Source organism: Protopterus annectens, chromosome 2.part1, assembly GCF_019279795.1.
Source record: "Protopterus annectens isolate FY-2018-M chromosome 2.part1, PAN1.0, whole genome shotgun sequence".
NCBI classification, from domain to species: domain Eukaryota; kingdom Metazoa; phylum Chordata; order Ceratodontiformes; family Protopteridae; genus Protopterus; species Protopterus annectens.
In genome coordinates this window covers 1,316,009,583-1,316,032,596 of record NC_056729.1, presented here as the reverse complement: position 1 = coordinate 1,316,032,596, position 23,014 = coordinate 1,316,009,583, and positions in this window count along the sequence as shown.

Sequence of the window (23,014 nt, the reverse complement as noted above, 5' to 3'; positions counted from 1 at the left end):
TGTAGAACGCAGCCTGGGATGTTGTATGGTCCCATGGATGCTGTGTTCCTGGCTTTGGAGAGTGTGGTTTTTACCTGTGCAGCCGTGATTACAGGAACTTTGCATTCTTCCGGTATAGAGATGGGCTCTTTAGGGGGTGAGAGGGGTGTAAAGTTAGCACTGAACCTATCTGCCTGGATGTTGGCAATATGAGTTGGGTCTGTATATTTAGTGCCATTGTGCTGTAACTCAGAGCAGATCTGAGTGTTGTCATTGAGATTCTTGACATAGCTATAAAATGCTTTGTGGTTGTCTTTAGAATCAGTGGCGATTTTGTTTTCGTAACTAGCTTTGGAGGATTTTATCAGGGATCACAGCTTCTTACTGAGGCTGACCAGGGATCTCCTCCACTCATGGGATTTTACTCTCTTTTGCAACAGTTTCTTCCTTCTGTTGTACAGTTTGTTTATTGCAGGGGAACCAACAGATTGTCTTCCTTTTTTTGGAGGATAGTGTCTTGGTTCTGTTTGGGATAGCACTATCCATGCGCTCGTGTAACAGCTTATAAAGAGCAATTGTGTAGGATTCAGTAGTCCTAACTGTATTGTCCATCTGCATTGGTGTCATGAAGTTCACCACTTCTGTCTTAAGAAGCATGAAGTTGGCTTTGGAGAAATTGTTTACTGTGGTTTCCTTAATGGGGGGTGGGGGCAGGATGTGAATATCTAGGGTAATTAGCTTATGGTCGGATCGGACCAATGAGGCATTGACTTCAGGTGTGGAACACAGGTCACTCATGTTAGTAATGACTAGATCTAGAATATTGTTGCCCCTGGTGGGTGTGTGGATAATTTGATCCAGGGCATTGGAGTTTATGAATTTCAGGAAGCGTTGAGCGAAGGAGTTGGTACATGAGTAGTTTTCCCAGTTAATGGTGGGGTAGTTGAAATCGACCATTATTAGGGTGTTTGGTTGAGCCCTAATATTTTCCAATACATCAAGGAAAGAGGAGTAGGAATCCTGGGGCATGGTAGGGGAGCTGTAGCAAGCTACAATTTGGATTGCAGTTTTACCCAGAGTTAGTTGCACTTGGATAACCTCGGCTGCATTATGCTGAGCAACTAGTCTGGAGGTGTCGATATCCTTAATGAATATGGACACACCTCTGCCTTTGGTGTTCTGGTCCAGGTTACATGGCCGAAAAGTGTGCTATGAGTTATAGCCCGGTAGTGCAGGGGTGGTCTCTGCAGCCTTAAACCAGGTCTCAGTCACTGCACAGATATAAATGTTCTCCATTTTAAGGGGTGCCTCGAGTGAGTGAGTGCATTTTGAGATTTAGACTTCTAGCATCGAGTAGCATCACCCTCAGTTTTTGCTTGCCTGTTCCTCTTATGGTGGTGAGCTTGTCATTTGAACCGTGCCTAAAAAAGGCACTATAGGAACAGCAAGAACCTTAGCCAGTATCCGGAATCCCAGGGGTGACAGGTGCAGGCCATCTCTGGCAAAGCATCGTGGTCTGTCGACCATGTCATCCCAGGCAGACAGATACTGGATCCCTTTAGAATGACACCAGAAGCTTAGCCAATTGTTGAAATCAATCATTTTGTCCTTCTACTGTGGTATGATTCTGGGTGATGACAGCATTCTACTCAGGGCTAGGGTCATACCTGCCTGGGCTACAAGATCGGAGAGCTCTTCCATGTCTCTTTTCATGTAGTCTAGGGAGGTATGTCTCAGGTCGTTCACACCAACATGGACAATGACAGAGTCATATTTGTACTTGTTGTGGAGTGACCTGAGTGCGTGAGATATGTGGTGGATCCTGGCACCCGACAGGCAGCTGACAGTAACCTTCTCCTTGTTTAGCCTGGTGAGCGGGACATCTGTGTGCCTGACTATAGAGTCAGCTATGACTAGTGTGTTCAGTACGTTGTTTTGCCTTATTGGCTGTTGTTGAGTGGGACACTGAGTCTGCAGGCTATGTGTCATTTGGGTTGTGTTGGGGGCGGAGATTGCTTGCATTTCTGCTTTGGAGGTCTCTGTTGCTTGAGCAGATTATTATTAAGAGCCTCCATAAATGTTTTTGTGTTTCTATGTGTGGATTTTGGTGGTGTAGATTTAGTGAGACTATGTGATGAGTGTGGTGTGGTGCAAGTGTTTACCTTCTCCTCTTGACTGTCAAGTTCAGTCTTGGTTGGAGAGAGCTTTACCTCCAGTTTGGCTGGATAAGTCCATTTCTCACAGGTTGTAGTGTTTGGGTGGTAGGAGGAGAGGGTTGTTTGTGTACATGAGGCAATTTCTAGATTGCCCCAAGATGCCCAGATTCATCAGATAGACAGGAGAGAACACTGGGAGCTGACCCTTGGGCATGCCTGAATAAAAACATATTTTCCTCTAGATAAGTGAGGAAAGTGAGTACAAGAGCTGTTTTTCTCTAAGCAAGTGAGGAAAGTAAGTACCAAAACTGTTTTCCTCTAGGTAATGAGGAAGGTTGAGTGCTTTAGTAATTAGTAGGTTATTTGGTGCTTACAAGTTCTGAACAAGTGCTGATCACGAATAAGCAAATTCAAGTGCTAAAACTAAGAATCTGTGTCTGGACTAAACTAGTTACAGGAAAGGGGGGAAACAAGTGCAAATGTGGGCTTTTAAATCAGAAAGTTGAGAGAGATGGAAAAACTGCCCAAACAGCTAATAACTACAATTTCTGGGCCAGAACCACTCCTTATGTGGTAGATAGGTTACCTAGTGCTTACCACTCCCAATGATAAGCTAGAAGGCTTCCCTCCAACACAGAAAGCTTGGGGGACTCAGAAGCTTACATACAGTCCTAGATACAGCAAATCTGAATCTGGACTACACTAGTTATAGGAAAGGTAGAAAACAGGCTTAGATTTTTTTTTTATACAAAAAAGTAGCTAAAACAGCAGTAAAAACAATTCAAATGCAGTGCAAGCTAGCACACTTGAGTATGTAGCATGTCACACCAAACAGTTTAAAAAATGCAATTAAATTAAAAATGACTAAAAACAAGTGCAGAAAAATTCTATTAGGTAGAATGAGGTAAAGAGATGGGACTGTTACTAAGAGGGTATAATTTTATGCAAGTAATCCTTGAGATAGCCAGATAACACACAGGATGTAACACCAGTTATACCAACTTAAGACACAGAGAAATAGGGGGAGGTAGGGAAAACCAACACCTTCAGCAGAGATCTGAAAAACTATACAGTGAAGCAAAAATAACAGTGCACAACTCCGAAGTCAGCCAACAATGATATAAAATTAGTCAAGCAATAATTAACAGTACACAACTCTGAAGTGCCAGAAAAATATACTTAGCTCTGTATATCTCCAGATAGTTTGAAGAGCACTCTGTCAGGAGACAGGAAGGCTCCAGCAGTTATATGCAGGCTGTTACTAAGAGGGTCTAATTGTATGCAAATAATCCTTGAGATAGTCAGATAGCGCACAGGATGTAAAACCAGTTATACCAACTTAAGACACAGAGAAATAAGGGGAGGTGGGGAAAACCAACATCTTTAGCAGAGATCTGAAAAACTATACAGTGAAGCAAAAATAACAGTGCACAACTCTGAAGTCAGCCAGCAATGGTATACAATTAGTCAAGCAACCATTAACCGTACACAACTCTGCAGTGCCAGAAAAATATACTTAGCTCTGTATATCTCCAGATAGTTTGAAGAGCACTCTGTCAGGACACAGGAAGGCTCCAGCAATGATATGCAGGCTGTTACTAAGAGAGTATAATTTTATGCAAGTAATCCTTGAGATAGTCAGATAACACACAGGATCTAGCACCAGTTATGCCAACTTAAGACACAGAGAAATAGAGGGAGGTAGGGAAAACCAACACCTTCAGCAGAGATCTGAAAAACTATACAGTGAAGCAAAAATAGCAGTGCACAACTCTGACATCAGCCAACAATGATATAAAATTAGTCAAGCAACAATTAACAGTACACAACTCTGAAGTGCCAGAAAAATATACTTAGCTTAGACACAGGAAGGCTCCAGCAATGATATTCAGGCTGTTACTAAGAGGGTCTAATTGTATGCAAGTAATCCTTGAGATAGTCAGATAACAACACACTCAGCCACACATACAGACACCCACAGACACACACATTTTGTAAAGAGCAGGAATGCAAGTGCTGATGTACGTGTGTTCATATTCTGATGAATTGATGTCTGCAGTTACACATTTTTCAAACAATATCAAAGTGTTTTGATCAGGGATGACCAATGGCTAGTGTCAGTATAAAGCCATAACAAATGTAACAATGCAGCTGAGATCTTTATTTCTGTAGTGTAGTTGACATTAGACCTATTATCGAAATATCATTTGCAAGTGCATTTCTGCAGGGCACACATAAGTCTGAGTAAGTATGCCTTCAGGGAACAAAAAGTTTCTTCCCTTCTGTTGCATTTAAAAATGCCTTTTGATGGGATGGCGGATAGCGAGGCAATAACCATAGTTATACATGAGCATCACAGAGAAACTGATTTGCACCAAACATGACAGAGTGTTTGCACATGCGAGATTAATATTTCATGAATACAAATTGAACTTAAGAAATAGTAATGAATATATGCTATGAGAGAATACTAAGCTGTTCATACCATAGTTTATATTGGAAATGCTGAATCATAACTTCTATGACATTAACAACTGCTGCTGTTGTCTTCCCCATTTGCTTAGACTTAAACAATGAGCAAATGCAGTTCTCTGCTTACATGGGAAAATAGTAATATTTCTATTGGTTGACCTTCCTTTGCATAAACAGGCTAAGTGGTAATGCATGGCCATCAGCACTCTGGACAGTACTGACTGTAAAAATACACCAGCTGCTTAGTTCTCCCTGTGGCAGCAGGTGTAAGAGCAGTAAGATCATGCTCAGAGCACAGATAACACGGAGTTCAAATCCAGCTCATATGATTTTTTACAGATGGTGTCAGAATGACATCACTGAGGTAAATGTGATAATTACTGCAAATGTGATCAAGAGTGACTGCAGTCAAGTATGTCCTGGGGATGCAATAAACTCTGTGCAGGCTTAGCACGCAGCCTGCATGCAGTTTACGTGTTAGTGTGATGAGCAACAGTACTAATTGCATATGCATACCTTCCATATCAAGCTTACATGGATACAAGCATGGTTTTGTGGCCAGCAACAGTATTGCCAGCCAGGAAGCCATGTAAAGCAGCACTAACTCCTTCAGACATGCAGACATGATTAGCTATGGATAAACTAGTTCTGCTTGATTGTGTGGCAAGCCACAATGACTACCAGGGTTTAATTTAAGGCAATGAATACTGTTCTAACACATTATAAGAAAGTGTAGTTAGTGCAAAGTACAGTGCAAACAGGTTTTACACATACTGAAATAAAGCTTTGGTGGTGATCATCAAGGGTACATCGACTGCATTATAAATAAATAATCTGGGTAAGTGTGTGTATTGAAAAGGGCCACAAACAAGTGGTAGGAATGAAGAAAGGGGAAGAGGGCAAGTGAATCATGGCAATGTATACCACTTAAGGGCATGCCAATGTACATATACCACAAAGACAAATCATTTGTTGCAAGAATAGTAATGAAATATGTACATAATACAGTACGTACTGCTGCTTACATCTTTTGCGTGGGTATAGTCATAGGTTCATAGGTGTACTAGGCTAGTGGCCCTGGAAACTTTACAAGCCTAGCCGATAGGATTACTCTGGCATCATGCCACCCAACCTTAGTTCCCAGTACCTCTGTCAAGTAGAGCCACTAGAGTGATCCCCAGAGTGAATTTTCTATTTCCCATCCACTCATCAAGATTTCTTTTGAAGAGGGCCAGTGAAATGCTCTATTTGACATGTATGGGAAGTCTATTCCATAGCATGGGCAGTCTCTGGGTTATGAACCTGTCCCTCCAGCTTGTTCTGTTGATTGTGGTAATGAGGTTGAGGTCTCTGGAGCATGTCATGTGGAGGGATTGGTATTTCTTTAGATGTAGCATTTCTAACAGAGCTGGGTCAGACATGGATTTGTAAGTCAAGCAGAATCACCTTTAAGTAGGTGATATGAGACAGAGAATAGTTGGAGTTTTTTGAGTATGTCCATATAGGACAAGTGTTTAAGGTCTAGAATCCTCTTTGTGAGGTCCTTTTGCAGCCTCTTCAGTTGTTGCAGGTGTCTAGTGAGGTACATGCCAAATGGGGCATTGTACTCGATGATTGGCCTAATGAGGAAAGAGCAGAGTGAGACAATGACCTTGTTCTTCCTGGATGCAAAACCCTTAGTAATGAGATGTGCCACATAGAAGAACTTTCTGACAACAGTGGCAATGTGGTTGTCAAAAGATAGGTTGCTGTCAACCTGTGTTCCCAGATTTCTTATAACTCCTTCTGTGTTCAGTGGACTACCATCGATGTGGTAATTCATGGGAACCAGGATTTTCCCAAAAGGGACAACACATTATTTGGCATTGCGCTTAACCCCATGGTTCTGACACCAGTCGTTGGTCTCAGTGAGCCCTTTCTGTAGGATGTCAACATCACTTGAGGAGTTAATAATAGCTCCCAACTTGCAATTGTCTGTGAACGTTGTCAGTCAAGAGTCCCTTCATGTTGGCCTGGACTTCAGAGATGTAGATACCAAACAGGAGGTGACCCAGGACCGAAGCCTGTGGATCTCCACTTGTGACAGGTCAGCAGATTGACTTGGAGTCAGCTACTTTCACACTGTGGGTTCTATCTGTGAGCCAGTCTGCAGCCCGCCTAGTGATATAGGGGTTGATGTCTAGCTTAGTGAGATTTTCTATGATTCCTGAGTGGGGAATGGTACCAAAGGCCTTGGCAAGATCAAGGTAGGCTGTATGAACCACTTTGCCTTCATCCACAGCTCTGGTGACTGACTCAAAGAAGTCGACCAGGTTGAGCAGGCATGATCTATCCTTCACAAAACCAAACTGTTTGGAATCCAGAGTTTGGAGATTCCCTATATCCTTGTTTATTAAGTCCATGCGTTCCATAGCTTTGCATATCAGACTCATCAGGTTAATGGGGCGATAGTTCCCAGGGTCTGTAGTCGGTCCTCCTTTGGGGAGAGGGATGACTGTAGCAGTGCACCATTCATTAGTGACAAAGGCTGAGGTGAGGCTGTGATTGAACAGGGCACAAAGGTGTGGTGCCAGTTCACTCTATAGTTCATGTACTACACAGCCAAGGATATTGTCAGGTTCCATAGAAGCTGCATTCTTGGTACTTGGACAGTGCTGTTTTAACCTGTGCAGCAGTAGTGCAGGGTGCCTGGCAATCTACTGGTATTGTGATTGGTCCTTTGGTGGGGGAGAGAGGGGTAAAGTTGGCACTGAATCTGTCGGCCAGTATATTGGCAATATCTGTTGGCTCAGTGTGGGAGGTACCATTATGCAGTAGCTCAGAGCAAATCTGGGTATTGCCATGGAGATTCTTTACATAACTATAGAAGGCCTTGTGGTTGTCGTTACTATCTGCTGCAATTCTGTTTTCATAGCTAGCTTTAGAGGATTTGACGAGAGATCTCAACCTTTTGTTAAGGCTGATAAGGGAGTTTTCCAATCTTGGGACTTCAACTTTTTCTGCATCAGTTTCCTCCTTCTGTTGTAGAGTTTGTTTATGGCAAGGGGACCATCAGACTGGCTTCCTTTTTTAGTAGGAGAGCATCTTGGTTCTATTGGGTATGGCGAGATCCATGCATTTGTGTATGTGTTAGTACAGGACATTGGTGTATGATTCAGAGGTCATGCAACTATTTTCCATTTGCATAGGTGCAGTGAAGTTAGCCACCTCTGTTTTTAGGAGCTCAAAGTTAGCTTTGGAGAAGTTTTTCATGGCGGTTACCTTTGCAGGGGGGTGGGATGGATGTGTATTTCCAAAGTGATTAGTTTGTGGATGGATCTAACCAGGGAGGAGTTGACTATTGGTGTAGAGCAATGGTCGCCCATGTTAATAATGTCCAGGTTAAGGATGTTGCTACCTCTAGTGGGGGTAAGAATGAGCTGGTCCAGGGCATTGGAATTACTGAAGTCCAGGAAACATTGGGCAATTGTATTGGTACATGAGTAGTTTGCTCAATTAATGGAGGGGTTGATGAAGTCACCCAGTATGAGAGTGTTAGGTTGGACCCTAATATTCTCCAGGGTGCTTTGGAACATGGAGTGTGAGTCTTGGGACATGGTTGAGGACCTGAATCACTGTCTTACCCAATGTTAGCTGCACCTGAAGTATCTCTGATGCGTTTTGTTGGGCACACAATGATTGTAGATTATGTGACTGTCCCACAAGGTCACATATCAATGGAGATGATGGCTTGTGATATAAGCACCCTGACATGATCACCAGAGAGGACATTTATTAAGGACGGTATATACAATAGGGGTATGTGCATATTGTGAAAATGTGCTAGATGAGTTGCTTGAATATGAATGTAATGTCAGCATTGGTCTCAACCAATCAGCACACATAGCAATATGCTCATGGACAACAGTAGACAGAAGCATGCACAATCATGGACAATATCATAATAATACTACCATTAATCTGTGTCACTGACATAAAATTTGTGATTGTGATGTATTATACATGTTCTGCATGAACATAAGTGTACATCTGTAATGATTAATCCGTAATCTGTAAGGGTAATCAAGTACAACTTCCTCAAAAATTATCACTTTTTGAAAGTATTGAGAGATAGTGTTACACTACATTACATTTACATTACAAGCAATCCTGGCTAGTTGAAAGGTGTGCATGACATATATATGTCACAATCCACACTTGCAAGAATGTAACCTATGCCATCAATGTTATCAATGAGCTATGTGTTTACCGGGTGCATCACAGCAACACATATCACACATGCATCTTGTATAACACCTTGAAGGGAGTCCAGCACTGTCAACTCCTAATGATTATGCATCATAAAGAGTACTTAGGCATGGTGGATAAGATGTGTGGGACTATACTGTAGCAAAGTTGATACACTTGAGTAAATCATCCCTGGAAGATGTGTGGTGAGATACATGCAAAAGGGTGCATTGTACTCAATTATTAGTGTGATGAGGGCTGAGAACAATGGGATTATGATGTCCTTTGATATGGATGTCCTGTCCATCCTTCAGACTTGTGCTATATACAAGGAATTTGTCATCACTGCGGAGACTTGCTGGTGGAAGAGCTGATTACTATTTACCTGAGTACCTAGGTCACATACCACTTGGTCTGCTCATAGGAGTGTGCTGTCTATATTGTAATTAGCTTGTGTATTTGCTTTCATAAAGGAACTAAACCTTAGTTTTGTTTATCTACTGTGTCTCCATGGCTCTGGCAACAATCCTTTTTGTGTGGTAATACTTGCTGCATTATACCAATACCATTCTTGGATTTAATGACTGTCCACATGTCCACAATTTGCACTCATCCGCTAAGCTGATTAGACAAAGGATGTGGAAGTTTGTTTTGACTTCTGAGACTTAAATCCTGAACAGGAAATGGCCTAGTACAGAATCCTGAGGTACTGACCTAGTCAATGGACTCTAAGTAGTGGTGACTTCACATACTTTGACAATATATGTCCTGTATGCGATCCGTTTTTCTACCCACTTGGTGATGTTGGTGTTTATGCCCACTTGAGACAGTTCATCTGTAATACTTGAATGTGAATTTGTGTCAAATGTCTTGGCCAGGTCAAGTTATGCCAGATGATGGTCTTTTCATCATGCATGCCCTTGGTGACCTTCTTGAAGACATCAAACAGATTTAACAGACATGAGTTAGCCTTAACAAATCAAACATGGGTTTGGTACACAGTCAGGAGATTACCTGTGTTATTTTTGATAAGCTCCATGATGACTCATTGATCTGCCTCACTGATGAGGAGAGTCATGAGTATGGCTCTATAAGTCCCTGCATCAGGTGATGCTCCCTTACTGTTCATATGGATGACTGCTGCTGTACACCCTTCTGCAGGAACATAGGCTGACTAGAGGCTGTGTTTAAGTAAGGATCCAACTCTGGCTGCTAGGTCAGCTTTTAAGTCAAACAATAGGCAACTTGAGATGTTGTCAGGGCCCATTGATTCTGTGTTTGTAGCCTTAGAGAGAACACAGATGAGCTTCTCTCATGAGAAGATAAACTGAGTAATGTTTGCATGTACACTTTGTCTGATGGCAAGTGGCGACAGGGTGTGAAGTGTGAGACAAACCATCAGCTAGCAGATTGTCTATTTTCTCCAAGTGAGTAGGGCTGGTGGCATCCACAAATAATTCTGCACATAGTTGCGTATTCCTCTTAACATTTCACAGTTATTTAAATAAATGATTTGTGACAACTCCTCCAAATACATCACTGGTTATGCATCACCTGTCACATAATGGTACTGTTCACACAGCCATACTGTACCAATGCATTGTAATTATACCAATTGCACAACATATGCCTATTTCTGTTTCATGGGAAAGCTGTGTTTGAGTGGCCTGAAGCCATGTAAGGACTCATTACAAATTACTTCATTGTAGCTCATGAAGAACTTTTACTGACACAAATGCTGATAGTCACACAATGGTGCTGTGACCACCTCAATAATCCTTGGTAACAGCAACACAACTGCACATGTAATGAATTCCACAAGGTTGTAATTGAATCAAAATGTGATATTTTTATGTATATCGCATCATTACAACATGTGAATGAAACGAGGTTTATGTGCCCATGTAATCAATATGACCTTATACTGATGTATGTCAGAGAAGATTTAATGATGGTACGTATACACATGCACACATATGCCATACTGCAAGTGTCAATGTGATGGCTGAATGAGAATTGTGCAGAATATTGATCTGCTCCACTACAAAAATACATGCCTTAATAAGCCAGCAATATACATATATCCTTCCATGTCAACAATTCCCAGGAGGCATATTACTGCAATTAGTAGAATCACAAATACCACACGAAACCAAGTAAAAAAACTGCCAGTAGTGGAATACGAAGAAAAACTGCCACAACCTAGTTTTAACACATTTTCGTCCAATTTAATACCACGAACTTCATCAGAATAACATCCATACTTGTTTCAAGGTTTAAATAAGAAATAATATACCTCATGTGATCAAATAGACCAATAAAATACATAAAACACTTAATGTGTTCTGATAATCAACAAAGAAAAAAAGACACACATTTTACTTAAAATATTATACTAAAAATATTAGTATAAAAAATCTTGATTTAAATATGTAAATAATAAATGTTAAATGTAAAAATGTGCTTATTAATATAATCTTTGTGCTTGTAAAAAGCACTTTGTCATTCAATCCAGGAAGCTGGTCCACATTTAATAAAATCTGCCATAGTGTCTCTTTACATTCTAAAAGTACTTTAAAATTTCCAGTGAACATATCATCATTAACTTTCTCTAAGACAAAAAAGGAAAACTTTTTATAACTAGAACAACTAATGGCGTGTTTAGCTAAAGCATTTGACATGTCTTGTTTGCATATAGCTAAAGTGTGTTCATATATACGCCTATTCAATGCTCTAGTTGTTTTCCCTATATAAAAATGTTCACAAGAAATGCACTTAGCAACATAAACCACATTTTTGGTCTTACAGGTGTAGCGTCCTTTACAGTGAATTGTCTTCTTAATGCTTAAATAACACAGTACTGGTGCCTGAAATGTACCTACCTTGTTTACATGTTCCACAAGGGAACGTGCCTAAATTAAAACTGGTCTGAACATTGGTGCAACCCTGAATATTTCTCTCAAGAATGGTCTTGATGTTAACTATCTTTTTATACATGAAAAGGGGGGAACTACTAACAATTTTGCACAAATCAGTGTTACCTAACAGTACTTTCCAATTGTTCCAAATTATGTTTTTAATAAAAAACATCTCATTTGTAATTGGAATAGGGAAAGCTAAACTGTAATTACTACATACTGTTGTAATCACTGGTTTGTCCACAACTGGACAAATAGCCTGTTTTAAAATGGGACAAGCCTTACTAGATCTAAGGCCAATGACTTCTTTTAATATGTTATCCAACCAACCTTTGTCATAACCTCTAGCTGTAAAAAATCCTGTCAGCTTAACTGTTTCATCATGAAAAATGTCATCTCTACTAGTTAAATGACTTAATCTAATAAACTGTCCCTTAACAACACCACGTTTCATAAAAACTGGATGTAAACTATCGTGGTGTAAATATTGGTTGACAAAAGTGGACTTTCTGAAAATATTACTTTCAAACTGCATACCCTCATTGTTGATAGTTAAATGTAAATCCAAAAAATTAATGTTATCACCAATATTGCCCACTGTAAATTATAAAAAATTGGTGGAATTGTTTAAATATTGTACAAATGGTGTAAAAAGAAGCAACGTCCCCATTCCATAGAAAAAAACAAATCATCTATGTAACGTTTGTAAAATGAAATGTTTTTTGATAGGGGGTGTGAAGAAGAAATGTATTCTCCCACATTGCCATTACCAAATTAGAAAAACAGGGGGCTACCCTTGAGCCCATAGTAATGCCTGAAATTTGTTGAAAGTAAGTGTTTTCAAAAATGAAAAAATTATTTTCCAATACCAGCTCCATCAAAATGCATACTGTATTGACCATGTCATTCTCAAAGTTAGTATGTTGACTTAAATATTCTCTCAAATATTCCACCCCTATTGTTTGGTTTATACTTGTATATAAAGATGTCACATCTAATGATGCAAATTTAACTGTTGTGTCAAAATTATGTAGTTGACCCAAACATTCTAACAAGTGCCATGAATCCCTCAAATAATATTTCTTTTTCTGCATTATCGGATTCAAAAGTTTGTCCAACCAAACAGAGATGTATTCTGTCTTAGAAAAACTGGCCGACACTATTGGTCTAAAGGGAGGATTTGTTCCATTTTTATGTAACTTAGGAATCCCAAATAGTGTGGCCAGTTTGGGAAGTTCAACTGTTAAAAAACTGTAAACCGAATAATCTATACTGCCTTGACTAAATAAGTCAAATAAACAAGCATCCAGTCTCAGAAAATGTTTAGTAATGTCTTTTTTGGTGACTATTCTGTAACAATTTTGATCACTAAGTAAAGAATTCATTGCCAAACTATGATCAACACACTTCATAACGACAATAGAACCACCTTTGTCTGCTTTCATAATACACCAATTTTTATTATTAGCTAAATCATTTAAAGCAGACATTTCAGAAGGGTTTAGATTGAATGTACCTTCATCGTGATGTCTAATCTTTCTGAACTCCTGCTCACACATCTTTCCAAAAACCATCAAAGTAGGATTTAATAAAGGATTGTACGTACTTCTTTTTTTACACTCAAAATCATTAGGTTCAGGTTTAGCAATACCTTCAAAAATGTATTTCAAATTATGTTTCCTTACGTACAATTTGAAGTCAACTATCAACCTGGAAACATTAACACGATTTGATGGAATAAAAGAAAAACCTTTTTTAAGAACAGAAATCATGTCACTTGACAACACATCATCAGTTAAATTACAACATTAATAGTATAGTCTAGTTCTTTTTGCAACCTTTCCCTTCCCCTTGCTTCTCGTTTGGACCTTCCCAGACCATCTTGCAGTTTTTTTGTTGCCTGTTTTGTCCATCAAAAAAGGAACAGACATGTTTGCCACAGCAACTGCCTGTGCATAAGATGTAGTAGCTTGAGTGTCATTTGATGGAACACATCCACCATTTCCATTTACTGGGCAAACATTTGAACCAGTCTCTTTATTGATAGGACTAACATTGTCATTTAGTGTGCCATTAATAACAAATGAAGTTGTGCCTTCTTTTTTTCCCCTATTAGTCTTAAGCAGATAAGCTGTTTTAGAGCCATAAGCCGCAAGATCCCTTTTTAATTTTTTCTGCTTTCTTAGGATAAATGAAGCTCTGTGCCTCTCTAATTTTGCATTAATTCCAAAATAAAGAGACGCCCAAGAGCTGAAAGCCTGTGATACTCTAATTTTACTATCTAGGCTCTCAACTTGTTCTCTTAAGGACATCAATTCACTCTTGTAATGTTGTATAAGCATTTTCATAAATGTCAGTCCAGTGTTGTCGAACAGTTCCACTAACTGTGTATACAAGCCATCACCTTGAACTACACAGTTCGGAAATCTAAAAGTCCTTAGACCAAAAGGCACACATTTTAAGCTAACATTTTCTTCTAAATAGAAAACTTACAGTTTAGCTTTCCCTATTCCAATTACAAATGAGATGTTTTTTTAATAAAAACATCATTTGGAACAATTGGAAAGTACTGTTAGGTAACACTGATTTGTGCAAAATTGTTGGTAGTCCCCCCCTTTTCACGTATAAAAAGACAGTTAACATCAAGACCATTCATGAGAGAAATATTCAGGGTTGCACCAATGTTCAGACCAGTTTTAATTTAGGCACGTTCCCTTGTGGAACATGTAAACAAGGTAGGTACATTTCAGGCACCAGTACTGTGTTATTTAAGCATATTAAGAAGACAATTCACTGTAAGGGACGCTACACCTATAAGACCAAAAATGTGGTTTATGTTGCTAAGTGCGTTTCTTGTGAACATTTTTATATAGGGAAAACAACTAGAGCATTGAATAGGCGTATATATGAACACACTTTAGCTATACGCAAAAAAGACATGTCAAATGCTTTAGCTAAACACGCCATTAGTTGTTCTAGTTATAAAAAGTTTTCCTTTTTTGTCTTAGAGAAAGTTAATGATGATATGTTCACTGGAAATTTTAAAGTACTTTTAGAATATAAAGAGACACTATGGCAGATTTTATTAAATGCGGACCAGCTTCCTGGATTGAATGACATGATTAATATAAAGTGCTTTTTGCAAGCACAAAGATTATAGCAATAAGCACATTTTTACATTTAACATTTATTGTTTGCATATTTAAACTAAGAATTTTTATACTAATATTTTTTAGTATAATATTTTAATTAAAATGTGTGTCTTTTTTTCTTTGTTGATTAGAAGAACACATTAAGTGTTTTATGTATTCTATTGGTCTATTTGATCACATGAGGTATATTATTTCTTATTTAAACCGTGAAACAAGTATGGATGTTATTCTGATAAAGTTCATGGTATTAAATTGGACAAAAATGAGTTAAAACAAGGTTGTGGCAGTTTTTCTTCATATTCCACTACTGGCAGTTTTTTTTTTATATTACTGCAGTTGTTATAGAAGGAACATGTAATGAAGTGGCAAAAGCAGCCATCAATACATTACCTCACATCGCAGATTGTAATAACACTCCTGTAGGCCTACCATACATACATACTTCAACATAACACAAGTCAATGACAAAAACATCGACATGTGAAATGTTCATAGGGTCATAGGTCATTACTAAGCTAATGGACAACATCACATAAAATCCTAGGTGTTATTATGACATTTAAAGCAAACTCCCCATATCTATACGCTGGAAGATAGTAAGGCTATGTATGTATATGTGTATTTGTTTGATTGCATTACATAGTGCCTCTCTCCATTTGTGACATGTGCACCACCTCATGACAGAAGATGGCTCCCCTGTTGCAGAAGGAAGAAGTAGTCCACAAAAATCACAAAAACTGATTGGCCAAAGAAGAGCCATAAAGACAACAAAGTGGACTATTAAGAAAGAAATTATGTATTGTTACTATTATGTAAAAAGCCCAGAATTTTAGACAAAAGATATACAAAATGATTAAAAGAGAAATTAGAGGAAAGAAAAATACTTTCGCAAGAAAAACTCCCAAAAGCTTCAAATACAAATTTGTGTTCATTAATACAACAAGAGTTTTGAAAAACAGTATATGGATCAAGAAACTTTGATCTGTTTGGAAAAAGAAGCATCTGAGGAAGAGAAAAAATATAAACAATAAAAGCTAGAGATATTCGAAAAATATAAAAAAAATATGGACATGGGAAAGAAAGAGAGATTTGATATGGTGCAATATTTATGTAAAGGAGAAAGCTAAGTTAAGTAATATAGAGAAGGCAGTCTCAAAGAAATTCAAATAGAAATACAGGCAAAAGCATCCAGATATGGAAAATTTCACAATAAAAAAAATAATAGCACAAAGATGTAATGTGAAAAAGATTATTAGTAAATCAGAAGTTAAAGAAATAGAAGTTGAAGTTATGGAGTGCCTGCGAAGTGAAGGATTTAATGTAGAAAGTCTAACAAAGTCTACATCACAGCATGATGGATTGAGTCCCCAGAATAAGGAAAAGTAAGAAGATCAGGAGACATGTGAAGAAGAAATATGGACAGGGGAAAGGAAAAGAGATTTAATATGGTGTAATATTTATGCAAAGGAGAAAGCAAAACTAACCAATATAAAAAGAGCAGCACCAAAGATATTTGAAGAAAAATACAGGCAAAGGAATCTGGATGTGGAAAACTTTACAATACAAAAAATAAGGAGATTAGGGGGAAAAGTAGAAAAAGAGATTAGTAATGGAGGAGTAAAAGAAATAGAAACTGAGGTTATGGAGAAGCTGCAAAGAGAAGGATTTAGTGAAGAAAATTGAATGCAGAAAGTACCACAACAGGATAGAGCAATGGATATCCAAATTAAGGGGAAACCAGTGGAACAGGAAGTAATTGGTCAGGTGCCATATCAAGATATTTGAAGTCTTCCACAGGAAACCAGTATAAGCATTCATTTGAAGCTAGAAGTAAAGAAAGGAACAGGAAACTGTAGAAACTCTGATACAATCAATGTTGAGGAGTGGTAGGCCAGTGAGTTCCCATATGATAGAACAACGGATGGCACAGGATGAAGTTGAAGAGAATGTGCCACAGGAAGATGTTATAGAATGTTCTATAGAATGCCCACAGGAAATGGAAAATAAGGGATGTGCCCTCAGTTTGGAAGAAGATAAGTTAAGAAAAGAGTTGCTTGCTTTAATAGACATAGATATATATATCAAGATCAATGAAAGAAATAGACTGCAGAAAGGTAATAAAACACCAAAAGTCAGAAGTTTGATAAAACAAATGAACACAGTAATTAGAACTGTTCATAGAGAGTCATGCAGCAAAATAGAAGTAAACAGAATATATTACTGTACTGCTAAATTAATAACTGATACAGTTCTACCACAGGAACACAGGGCAGTGAGGGAAAGGAAGGGGAGAAATCGAATACCATCATGGAAGTATCGAATAGAGAAAACTATAAAACAGCTAAGACAAGAACTGTCACTCTTGGAAGATTATAGAAGAGAGAACAGATCAAAAAAAATACTAAGAAAGATAGATGTGATAAAAGCAATGCACAGTATTAGAACAGACCAGGATCTGTTACGTACTATCGTAAATAAACTAAAAATTTCAGTACAGGCAGAAAGACTTAGAAGATACGAAGATAAATATAAAGGAAAAGTAAAAAATATGCAATGTATTGATGATCCAAAAAATGTTATAGAGAATTGGGAAATACGGTAAAAGGAATCAAAAGACCACCAAAAAAAGAAGAAATAGATACATTTTGGAGAAGTATCTATCCTGTGGAACATAACAAAGATGCTAAATGGATAGAGGAAGTAAAAGAAAGAATAAGAGGGTTAACGGTACAGGATATGAAATGGGATAAAGTGACAGCCAGAGAGATTGAAATAAAGTTAAGAAAAGGCTTTAACTGGAAATCCCCAAGCCCAGATGCAGTACCTAACTTTTGGCTTAAAGTATTAACTTCTTTGCACAAAGATTTAGCCATGAGTACGAACTATTTATATGCACACCCCAAACAGACACTGCACTGGTTACCAACAGGAAAAACAATGCTCTGACTTAAGAGTGAACCTGGAAGCTACCCTAAAAATTATAGACAAATAACTTGTCTTCCAACGACGTATAAACTATACATGGGAATTGATGCCGTTAGGGTTTATAGTCATTTAGGTTCATAGGTTCATAGGTTGGTACTAAGCTGTTGGCCCTAGGGCCTATACAAGCCTAGCCATAACAATTCCCTGGATATTTCTTCCCACAATATTTACTTCCCTGGACCCCTGTCATGCAGGGCGACTGACATGATCCCGAGGTGAATTTCCTATATAGGTTCATATATAACTAAATATATTTATAATACTATAACTTTACAAATGATCCTTTGTTCCATATGCCTTTCTTTTATTGCCCTTTTGTTCTACTGCCATAATTGAGATTTCTTCTAAATGAATTCATTATAATATAATGAATTCATTTAGAAGAAAACTCAATTATGGCAGTAGAACAAAAGGGCAATAAAAGAAAGTCATATGGAACATAGGATAATTTGTTGTTAAACAAAGTTATACTGGAGAACTGTAAGAAAGGGAAGAATCTAAGTATGGCATGGATTGATTACAAAAAAGCATTTGATAGTATCCCACATTCGTGGATAGAAGAGTGCTTAAAAATGTATAAGATATACCCAACACTGATTGACTACATTATAATAACCATGAAACAATAGCAGACCACTTTGCAATTAAGCCATAATAAAGGACAGATTATTATCCCAGGGAAAAAAATTCAAAGGGGGGTATTCCAGGGTGACTCTCTGTCACCACTGCTTTTCTGCCTTGCCAACAATCCATTAAGCTGTTTACTTAACAGCTTTGGCCATGGCTACGGTTTGGCTCCTAGAAAATAACAAAGTCTAATGACTTCTCATCTTCTCTTTGTCAATGATTTAAAACTGTATAGCTCATCAGATGAGGAACTGAAAGCACAGCTGCAGGTTGTCAAAACTTTTTCAGATGATATGAGAATGTCATTTGGTCTTGATAAATGTGCAAAAGCAACCTTTAAAAAAGGAAAACTGCAGCACTAGGAAAACATCAGTTTGGGACAAGAATGTGATATAAAAGAACTTGAGCAAGAGGGAGTGTATAAATACTTTGGAACTGATGAAGGATCAGCAATAAAACATGAACAAATGTGAATAAAACTCAGTAAGGAGTACTTTAGAAGACAAATTAATCCTGAGAACAGCATTGAAATCTAGGAACAAGATCCAAGCTATAAATCAATTTGCTCTTCCTGTCCTAACATAGTTTTGGAGTGATTGACTGGCCCCAAAAAGTGTTGGATAGATTGGATATTAAAACAAAAAGGATGTTCATGCTCACCAAATGATTTATAAAAATCAGTGTATACCATGATTATTTATTCCCCATTCCAAAGGATGGATGGGCCTCCTTGAAATTGATTACATGTATAGATCTGCAATCGTGGAGATTCACACATATCTATGGACCTCACAAGATCCAAATGTAGTGAAAGTTTTGAAACATGAGGAGAACAAATCTAAGATGAAGTCTCTGCTTAATTTAGCAGAAGCATATCGACGTCAAGCAGGAATGGAAATCAAACCAGAAGTGGATAAAAACCAGGCAGCAACTGAATGTGCCAAAAAAACAAAAAAAAACAAAAGAAAGAATATAAGGTGAAGGACCAGATGAGAAGGGAAAAAATGTGAAAAAAAACATAAATATAGTTGCAAGTACAGAAAATCTTTGGAAGAGCCTCATGTTGATCAAGAACAATCACAGGAATTGTTAATGAGAGGAGAATTCAAACCGGGAAATGAAAGGTTAATATTGGCAGCCCAAGATAGTGGGCTCCATACATGTTGGTTTACAAAGTCCATTGAACATGTGGGAGAAACAGATAAATGTAGAATTTGTAAAAATGAATTGGAAACAGTCACACACCTTGTTGCTGGTTGGGATGCACTAATGGCAGAAGGACTGTATACTGAAAGGCATAATAATGCGGTGAGACTGTTACACTGGAGATTGTGCAAACATTATGATATCAAAGTGGCTGAAAAACACTGGAAACATGAGCCACAAAGAATCATAGAAAATTATGAAGTTTATATCACATGTGATCACCCATTACCAACAGTTCAAAAGATAAATGCTAGAAAACCAGATATAGTGGTTCAAGAAAAGAAGAAAAAAGTAGCATTGATCACTGAAATCACCACCGCCAGTGACTACAGTGTCTTGCGTACAGAGAGAACAAAGTCATAAAATACCTGGATCTGCAGGCAGAAATGAGAGCCATGTAGAAGAAAGATACCCAGACAGTTCCAATAGTAGTAGGAGCAACAGGCTTATAAAAAGGAATTTACAATCGTATTTAGATATGTTACCAATTCATGTAACTCCTTATGAATTGTAGAAGGAGTCATTACTGGGCACATTGCGGGTGCTGCAAAAAGAACATTTGACTGACATCAAACCATGAAACAATACTAATTTCATGAACTTTAATTGTACTTTAAGTTAGGAATGGGGTCCATTCCTGTCATGGTATTAGAAACCCAAAAGACCTGGAGAAATTAAAAACAACAGAATTAGCAATAGCACATTCAGTTCATAGGTTCATAGGTGTGTACTAGGCTAATGGCCCTGGGGCCTTTACAAGCCTAGCCCATAAAAGTGCCCTGGCATTCTGTTGCCTGTTGTTAATTCCCAGTGCTTCTATTAAATAGAGCCACTGGAGTGATCTCTGGGGTGAACTTTCTATTTCCCATCCACTCATCAAGATTTCTATTGAAAAAGGCTAGTATGGTGCTCTGTTTGACATGTATGGGAAGTTTATTCCAGACCACAAAATATATAAATGAAGCACCTGAAGCCACGAACAGCGCGGACATGACTTTATTACTTCCAAAAAAAATAAAAATAACAAGCAACGATAAATGCTTAACTTGTTCACAGCGTTTTTCGTTATCAATGTTAGTTCCTCAGCAACAGATTTACAATTAATACAACCCTTATTATATAGGGACTTGCCTCCTTAATTAACCAATCCCTTTCCACATTACATTAACAGGATTATTTGTTGAACAATATTGCAGCATAGGCAACAAAGATTAAAATACTTCCCTAAAACCTTAAAAACTATTCACTAAATAAGTATTAAAAAACCTTATTTATATTAGAATAAATTATTTCTATAAATATGAAATACCATTTAAATATGTAAACAATTAAAAAAATAAATACATACAATTTAAATACAATTATTATGTGACTAGGTCAACTCAATAGCACCATCTAGTCACAAACTAAAAAATACACATATCCCTTTTGAAACTTTCTGATAAAAGTTGGTAGATCTTACTGAACTGATTTAATATTCATAAACCACTGTAATGTATAATTTTTTTTATATATATAAAAAATATATAACAAGATTAATACATAATAAAAATATATGTAAATATGAACCTTTCATAATCTAGCAGCTCTTAATTTTAATACAGGTACCATGGATACATGTTCATTGATCCCTGGCTTTCTGCAAGCTTCTAGAACCAGTTGCCAATAAAGTTCCCTCACTTATATCCTATTCTCCCAATCACCTCCTCTAATATCTTGTGGGATAACTTCTAAAACAAAAAACATAAAGGAAGCTTCCTTACAAACCATACTATGTTTATAAAGGGCATTGTTAGAATCTTTTTTGCCAATCTCATAAATATGTTCATATATTCTTCTTTTAAAAGCCCTTTCGGTTTTACCCACATAAAAGGGTGTGCATTTTTTGCAGTCTGCCAGGTATACTCTTCCCTTTGTGTCACAGTTAGCATGAGTTTTACTAATAAATAATCTATCTCTAGCCATTAAATTGTGGCTTTCCTTGTTCATTTCTTATTTGCACTGTGTGCATCTGCCACATTTAAAAGTACCCTTTTTCTTAAAACTAGTTTCTTTATATCCTACCTTATTTTCTAACATATTTTTGATATTTCTATCTTTTCTATAACTAAAAACAATAGGTTGTTTAAAAATTGTGGTAAGGTCTGAAAATTCTGAAAACATTTTCCAGTTTTTGTTAATAATCTGCCTTATTAACCCAGCTTCACAGTTGAAATTCATAATAAAAGCACTATTATAATCTTTGTTATTATTATTAAACATTCCTTTATCATTTTCTACCATATTTGTCACATTCCTCTATACACCTATCCCTATCAGTGGACAAAGCTATCAGCCTGCCCTTCCTTTACTTCTTCCATAACTTCATCAATCAAGATTTCTGGATAATTCCTATCTAAAACATTTCTTTCAACTTCATACATTCCTCCTCAAACACCTTCTGGACTGTAGTCATTCTTGATATTCTTATATACTGTCCTTTAACTAGGTTCCTCTTTTGTTTAAAGGGATGAACGCTGGTAAAATATAAATAAGAATTGGAGAATGTCTCCTTCCTAAAAGTTTTTGACTCAAATTTATTATCTTGGTAGTTTTTATATATTGTAATATCTAAGTATTCCAACTTGTCCTTATTAGTTTTATATGTAAATTTAAGAAAGTTTGTTCTATAAATTCTTCCAATTTTGCATCTCCCGCTAACCAAAAGAAACACAAATCATCTAGATACCTTTTATAAAAATTCCAGTAATTCATATATGGTGACATAATTAAAAATTTATTTTCCCATGTATTCAGAACTATATTAGCAAAACTGGGGGCACAACAGGCCCCCATAGCTACACCTTTTATTTGCCTAAAGAACTCTCCTTCAAGAACTAAAATTTTGTTTAACAAGGTCAGTTCTAATAGTTCCATGATCACTCTTAATTCTTTCCAATTTAATTTTTTGGTATCTAATAAATCTTCCAAAAACCAGTCCATTCCAACTTCATGTGGGATCACTGAAAATAGGTCTATTATATCCACTGTTAAAAAAGTAATGTTATTATTATATAAATGATGACTGACATTTTTAATAGATCCCATGAGTCCTTTAAAAAAAACTTCCTTATCTAAACCTACATTCTTAATTTTTTTCATCCACAGATTTGGCTGATGGATATGTTTTCGATCCATTAGCTGAAACTATAGGTCTAATTGGTGGGTTGATCAAATCTTTATGCACTTTCACAATACCAAAAATCACTGGTATTAGTGGTCTCTCAACATATAAGTACTCAAACGTCTGTTT